The sequence below is a fragment of the Polyodon spathula genome, chromosome 6, assembly GCF_017654505.1.
Source record: "Polyodon spathula isolate WHYD16114869_AA chromosome 6, ASM1765450v1, whole genome shotgun sequence".
In the NCBI taxonomy this organism is placed as follows: domain Eukaryota; kingdom Metazoa; phylum Chordata; class Actinopteri; order Acipenseriformes; family Polyodontidae; genus Polyodon; species Polyodon spathula.
This window is the reverse complement of record NC_054539.1, coordinates 5,847,581-5,856,000: the sequence shown is the minus strand read 5'-3', so window position 1 is coordinate 5,856,000 and position 8,420 is coordinate 5,847,581.

Below are 8,420 nucleotides of genomic sequence, written 5' to 3'. Positions count from 1 at the left end.
CCAGCTTTCCACCGCACAGCTATCAGCACTCAGTCCTCAGCCTGGCACAGGGAAGTCCAAAATGTTCGCCATAGATTGATGATACAAGTTCACAAAACAGACTGCTACTTAACAGTAATTCACAGCCATCTTCAGAAAAAGACAAGATAACTGTTTGAGGGGTGTAGATGGGGGTGGGCTGGCCACAGAGATAATAAATACTGCCCTGTTCTATGAGGTATTGTGCTGCTAGAGAAAGCCTACACTTCAAACACAGAGCAGGATCTTGAAGGAGTTACCTTGGTGCTCTATGATTAGTAGTGGAATGATAAACCTCCCTGTATGGGACACCATGTGAAGGTCAGGACTAGACCACTTTTCACCTGATGCAAGGGTAATTAGCAACCATTTTAGTCTAACCCAGCAAATACTTACAAAGCCACAAATTAAAGTACCATGCCCTGAAACTCACATGAGTCTACTGCTAGATTACAGAACCTTTTAGTCAGTTTTATTTTACTCCGAAATGAACAAATATGAATTTAAAAAATAGAAGTCTTGTTTGTAATTCTGGCCTGTGATTGGTTAAAACCTCATCATAGGAGATAATAGTCTCAGCCTGTCATGTGATTGGAAATTCACGCCATGATGTCGAAAAATAATTATTTTTTTACATTTTTAGAGTGATCAATTATTTTTATTTATTTTCCCCTCAATTTGTAATCTCCAATCATATTTTTTCTCCTCACCGCAGCGGGTCCCAACGCAGCACGGGCATTCTGAGAGTGTGTGAGCGTCCATCGATCTCACAAGCCAGAATCGCTTTTAAGCAGAACAATCCAGAGGTGGACGGGCTACCAATCCCAAAGAACAGAGATCAGCCCTACTTTTTATCCACTCTGAATGTGCTCGGTGTCTGGCCAGTAGAGTTTGCTGTTGCGCAATGAGGAGAGGACCCTACAACAATGTTACAACTGTTCACCACCCTTATCTATATATAATATATATATATAATATATAGATATATATATTATATATATATATATAATAATAAGATATATGTGTGACCACACTAAATAAAAGAGGTCCCAATATGGAGCCCTGGGGAACCCCTGAGAGAAATAAGAGCTAAAAGAACTAAAGGACAGTGCCAGAAATGCCAAACAGGTTCTCTGACTGAGCAAGTAGAATGTTATGGTTTACGGTATCAAAAGCAACACTAATGTCCAGTAAAACTCATATAGAAAGAGCACAAGAGTCAGAAGCCATTAAAAGACAAGTAACAACCTTGACAAGAGCTGTTTCAGTACAACGTAGCAGAGTGACAGAAATACAATGATTCTTGGTTGTAAATCACCCTCCCGACCTGTGGACAATGTCACTCTAAGATATTCTCTTTCTTGTTTTTAAGCTACTTTAGTTTCGCTTTGGCTGTCTACTTGGGGTCATTGTCCTGCTGTAAGGTGAATCCCAGTCTTAGGTCTTTTGCAGACTGAAGCAGGTTTTCCTCAAGGATTTGCCTGTATTTAGCTCCGTCCATTTTGCCTCTAACCTGACAAGCTTCCCATTCCATGCTGATGAAAAGCACCCCCATAGCATGATTCTGCTACCACCATGCTTCACAGTAGGGATGGTGTTACCTGGTGATGTGCTATGTTGGGTTTGCGCCAGACATAATGCTTTGCATTTAGGACAAACAGTTCAGTGTTTGGTTCATCGAATCTTTTGCCACATCTTTTCAGTCTCCCACATGCCTTTTTGCAAATTCCAAGCATGATTTTACATGGGCTTTCTTCTTGACACTGTTCCATACAAGCCAGATGTGTGGAGTACCTCAGCTATTGTTGACATGTGGACAGTTTCTCCCATCTCAGCCATGGAATGCTGTAGGTCTTTCAGAGTTGTCATTGGCCTCTTAGTGGCTTATCTGACCAATGCCCTTCTTACCCGGCTGCTCAGTTTGGGAGGACGGCCTGCTCTAAGCAGATTCTGGGTGGTGCTGTATACCTTCCACTTCTTAAAGATCGACTCGACTGTGCTCCAAGGGATATTCAATGCCTTTGAAATCTTTTTATACCCCCTTCCCTGATCTGTGCCTTTCCACAACTTCACCCCAGAGTTGTTTTGAAAGCTCCTTGGTCTTCGTGATAGCATCTTTGCTTTCAATGCACTACCCAACTGTGGGACCTTACAGAAACAGGGGTATTTAATCTGAAATCATGTGAACCACTTTTATTGCACATAGATGGACTCCATTTAATTTATTGTGTGAATTCTGAAGGTAATTGGTTGCACCTGAGCTTATTTAAGAGTGTCATAGCAAAGGGGGTGAATAATTATCTAATGAAGACTTTTCAGGTTTTTATTTTTATTCTCTGTAAAGCGAGTAAAGTAGTAATTGATTGCTACTAGCAGCAGCACAGATATCTTGTTCCATTGTTATTTATACTGGAAGTTGGTGCTCAGCTTTACATTTTTTATCAGCCTCTCGGAGGTGCTGCGCTTTAAAGGCAATCAGATGCAAGTTAAAAACAAGTTTCTTAAGATAACATGGTGTGCCTTCTGGTAGTACCACACACACACATGCTAGTAATTACTGTAAGTGTGTGTTTGCCATAAGCAGGAAAGAAACATGAAATATAAGTATTTGGATACAAGTAAATGAGTTTAACCGTAAATCTGAGATTATTCCAGAAGTGCAGGGAAAGGGGTTCAATAAATATCTTCTTGATTGGATAGGCATGGAGACTAAAACCGCTGTCTTGTCAGAATTGAACTTTCCGTTTGGGAAAGTTCACATTACTGCTGTCGTGTTGTACCAGTTTTATATAAAATTTGATGATTTGACTGCGCTGAGATTTACTTTTTAATAGTCAAGTTAGTTTGAACATTTTTATTTCATTTAAACAAAAAAATGTTAGCTGAGACAACAGAATGTGCAATCAACAAGCTATTTTATTAGCTGCCACTGCAGCACTTCTGCTAATGTGCTTATGGCAGCATTTACAAGTGCTGGAACCAGGCAGATACAGAGAATTAGAAAGAGAGAGTGAGGGAGGTCACATCCACAGACTGACCACCGAACGGGGGCGGCCACACACAACACAAGGAGAACACATGTAAGGGAGCAGGCGGGGGCACAAGAAACAAGCAAACACAACACACGTGTGCAACCGCACATACACAAAACAACACAATAAACAACAATTAAAAAAATAAATTGTACAACCCCCGCATGGGCTGATGGGAATCTAGTCCCCTGATTCTACTTAAACCATTTACATTTGAACAATTAAAGTAAATTTGAATGTTCAACTAACTTCAAACGGATGAGTGTTATGAATACAATTTGAATTTTTAAGTTAATGTAACTTGGTTTAATTTATTTAGAATGCCATTAGGGTTTACAGTGTAGTAAGTTTCACAAGTACTTGACATCAGGTGGTACAAGACAGTGGCACTGAAACAATTTTTAAAGTGTAGTGCTGAAAGCCACTGAACAAAACTGTGACCCCTGTGTATGATGGAAGCCATGCAAAGCCAGGGGGTGCTGCCGCACCCCAGCACCCATTGTTCCAGCACCCTTGGTACAAGAAGGTGATTAATGAGGGTAAAAGATACAGCTAGACCTGGAGGTGAAAAAAGGTTTTCTGACAATTGCTGAGTGTCACTCACTCTGCCTGTGTGACAATGAGCTCTGCTTAGTCTGTTAGATATGGACGAGTGAAGAGAAGACAGTCCACATTACTGTGCCGTTACTTGACATGGCTGCATTAAAAAAATAAAGGAACAAGTTTAAATCTTTCTAGCGAGTATGTTTAAAATCACTATACCAAGAAACCCCATGCTGACATTAGAGTTCTTTAAGAACCCATTAGCTTAACTGACTGAAAATGAACTTCTTTGTTTGATAGATTATGCCAGTACTGTATTCCATTTAGTATGGTCAAATATTAACTTTTAGTTATTTTTGAGTGTTTTTTTTTCCTTCGGTGCTTTCGTTTTTGATATACTGTATACATATTTTCTGTCAAAATATGTATAGTAGTAACTCTACAGTACTTGCACATTGAAGCTGTACCTTCTTGCCTTTGCTGTCTTCCACAATGAAATCTCTCTGGTCACGGGCCCATTCCGGGGGTTTTGTGTGGAGGCATTTTTGCACATTTCGCCACAATTCTGTTTTAAATCCTCTGTGTCTTAACTGCAGCTTTACATTACGATAACAATCCTCCATTTTGATTGTAATCCCGTTTTAAAGCTCGCAAGAGGATTATCCAATAGAAATGTAGGAATATGCTGTCATCCATTTGTTGGGGCGGGTTTAAAGTATTCAGAATCAATGATAGATGCAAGCCAGGAAGGCGGGACTGGGAAATGTATTTATTATTATTTCTATAGTAGATTTTTTTTTTTTTTTTTTTTTTAATGGGAAATGGGTAAAGTCAACGTGAATAAATTCACCATTTCCACAGTTTTTTCCAGTTGTTTATTGGCTATCCACCTATTTCGTTTTTGTTTTTTTTTTTGTTGTTGTTTTTTTTTTTTTTTTTTTTTTTTTGTATCAGGGGTGTTTTTTCGGGTTTTATCGGTTAAAACCGAAAATCAGAAGCCCGAATTATAACACTGGGTAATACCAGAAACTATCTATTTAGAAAAATAAACGTGGCTCGTTAAAATACCACGAGCATTTCATATCGGTTAGCAGTGAGTGAAATGTGGAAAAGATATATTTCTTTGTAGATGTAGCTTCTTTATTGGACTCTTCTTTTAGTCTAGGTGTTTTGGTACTGTCAGGAGGACTGGAAAGAGGTTATTGAATCCCAAACAATACAGACAATTTCCCTTTCTTCTGTCACTGTATACAACTTTAATCATACTGGATCAGCCGCTCTACTCCTATCCTGATGAAGTGCAGAGAATTGACCTGGCCCTTCACAAGCTTGTACCGACTTTAAAATAGTGGATGTTCCAGCAGGTATATCAGTGGGGGTTAGAATGAACCTCCTTATTCGATAGATTATATACCACTGAGTATTGGAGAATATTAACTGATTTCCGGGTGCTGCAGAAGTAACATTTATATTTGACTGGTACTTTTGTTGTATATGTTTTTTTGTACTTGTGAAATGTTTTTGGTCAGAACCATGAGTATGAATTTCCCCAGTAGTGGATATAATGAACATACTACCCGTACTTACACAACGCTGTTGGCAGTACCTTATATAACTGATTTATTTTCAAACGGAATACTCCAGCTTTAAAATTCAACAAGAGAACTTTCCGGTGTTTTGCTAATAAATGTTGCTGCTTCCTCCTGTAATTCTGGTTGGTTTTCAAGCGCCATCTAGCAGCTTATAAGAAAGTACCTTCTCAGGTATGCGATGGATTTGCACTACAGGCATCTGTTACATGAACAAGTTGAGAAACAGAGACGGCAGGTAAGATAAGAAACAGACCAAGAGGTCGGGTAAGAACAAAGAAGCGGGAGGGATTCAGCGTTCCTCAAATCACATTGATTTCACAATGTGCTCTGCTTTCAGATCATGTCTGAATTCGGGCTTGCTGGAAAAAAAAAAAAAAATCCAAGCTATAAAATGCATCTACTGCACCTTTGCTGAGTACTTCTTACGTCGTCTGTGGTGCACATTGAGTTGTTCATATTGCACTCGAGAAGAGGTGGGCATCAGTTGTGTACCCCTCAAAGGTTTCTAAATTTTACATTTCATTTTGGCAAACTGTCAATTACATTTTATTCTAATGTAGTCAATACTAGAGCTGCCACACCTTTCTTTTGCTTGTCATTTCAGAATAATGAAAGATTGCATTTGAAATACTGATAGTAACTTACTAGAATAAGCTATAGTCAAGAACAAGTTTGATGTTGTTTAGCCCTTTAAACAAACAATAAATAATGTTCACAGCTGTTATCTGTACACCGAGTGGCGCGTGCCTGTCTGTATGTTCAGGTTATCTTGATGTCCTTGTAATGAATTGCTTTATATATGGATACACGTTGTTTACCCACCATCGTTCTACTGAATCGAAGGACGTGAAGAATGACAAAATGTTTGTTTCACAAGTTATCTATTTTTGTTTGGAGCGTATCTGAATACCCAGCTGCCCCAAATAAACCTCTGAGAGTCGGAGCGAATAAGGGACAACCACGATGTAATAAATGAAATACAACATTTGTCCAGCAGGGGGTGCCATGTGTTAAGGAAAATAAAGGCTACTAATACTTCGCTGATGGCAAACTTGCTGTTTTGTTTATTCATATACACGAAACACAGTGATATGGTATTGCTATGATATTGGTTGATATCTTTAAATCAAAATAAATAGTTTGCAGAGAGAGGCTTTCGCTGCCTTTTCTAATTTCAGGTATCAATTTAAAAACTGTTTTTAGTGTAGTAAAAATTATTGCGATATCGTGATGTTCATTTTTAGATTTAAGAGAAGCAGTTTCTGTGTTAGATGTTCGAGACGATTGCATGGGTTAATGAGGTATAATTCCAATAAGTGTTTTTCCAGCTGCTAAGGTTACAAAAAGTGTTGCCAAAAATGAATAGCACCACAGCAACAATCGGTAATAAGGGATAGGGTTATTGCTATGGTTAGGGTTAAGGTTAAGGTTCTGGCTAATGAAAAGTTTAAGGCGTGGTTAGGGTTTGGTTTATTTAATAACTTGAATCTTCTAAAGTTTTTAGATAACTTGGTATACTTACCTGCATCTAACCCTTTCCAGCTGCTGTTTTAATGTCAAATAAAGGGAATCTATAGTTTTATATATTATATATTTTGACACAAAACCACATACATAAGCCTATCCCAAGTTTTAAATAGAGTAAAATGAATGTCCCATACCTAACTGACTCTGTATGTACTGTCTGTATATATTTGCAAAAGATCACCATTATAAATATCTGTACTTCTGTATATCTTTCAATTGATTTTGAATAAAAATTGCACAAGCACAGTCAAGTATTGTACAACCAACAAAAGAAGTTACAGATTTAAACATGTTTTATTAACTTCAATTATTAAAGGGCCTGATTTATCAAGCTCTTTATACCAAAATGAAATTAACACAGAAAATTAATTTAATGACTCAAATGTTAAGGTGTTTGTTTCATCCGGATTAGATTAGTTGAGATGAATGTTTCAACATTGTGAAGTTTACAAGTTCTACATCAAATACAGTTCATCAAAATTGATGAATGCAATTTTTTGCAGTTACAATCTTGGTACTAGCACTTGAGTTTGCCACGGTTCTAATTTCTCCAAACCGCTAAGCATAGACATTCTTAAAACCTTAAGAATCTTAGTACTGTGGTTCAACATTGCATGTGAAATTTAGTTGCAAAACTGTCATTAGTTTCATTGCACTGGAAAGCCATTCTAAGCTGATACTTATTTTAACCAACGTATGGTAATGCAGTGGGTGGAGGCTGGCCCTGTGCTATATCCTCATCCTGCCAGTATGCGCAAAGGCTCCTGTCAGCGTCTGTGTCCAAATACACAAAGCCAGGGATTCTTTGCACCTCATACTCTCATCCTGGCTTTGTTTTATTTGAAAGCTGTCAGCAAGGAAACCTTTTCCGGTAGGTAGACTGAAGTGGTCTACACAAGGATATTACCTAGATCATTAGGAGAACAATTACTGACCTAGGCCTCTGAGTCCTTGCATGTCCCTGTCCTCATTTGGGACCAGAGATCCTGTTAAAACAGTGATTTCTTTAGAGAACTGATTTTAATCCGAACTATAAAAAGTCAGGTCTAGTCTTTGAGGTTTTATATACATATTTATAACTAATCAAAAATAAACAGCACCCTTTGACTGAAAAATACAGAGACACCTATAAATGCACTAAACAATGATCCTAAAATACAATCACTTTGGTTTCCATAGCTGCTATTGGCATGCATTGCATTATTATTGCATGATCCAAATTCTATTCACACTTTCAAGGTTCATTTTTATCGTAATAGTGTACTGTAGTTACAGTTTACCAATAATGTGACAATAATGTCTGAAACATTAGGTTGACTTGTGTTTTTCTTGTTTGAAGAATAATTTTGAGTGAATTTATTTTCACTACCAAAAACTTAAAGTACTATGTTTCTAAGTATATTTCTATAAAATTATATTACAGACTTACTCAAGATGTGATAATCAATGGAAATAACATTGGTCGTCAAACAGTAAGTTGACTCAAATATGAATTTCTCATACTTTCAACAAAAGAGTTCTTCAGTAGCCACTAGTTGCTGTTCTAATGACATCGACTCAAAGGGGGACAAAAAAACTTAAAAAAAATACTAAAGGAGTTTACAGGCCTATCAGCAGGAAAACTTTGGTACAAATTGCTGGGCAAATTAAACAGCCTGTTGTTTCCTCAGCCCTGGCTTGAAGCTCTCTCAATGCCAGGGAGGTGGAG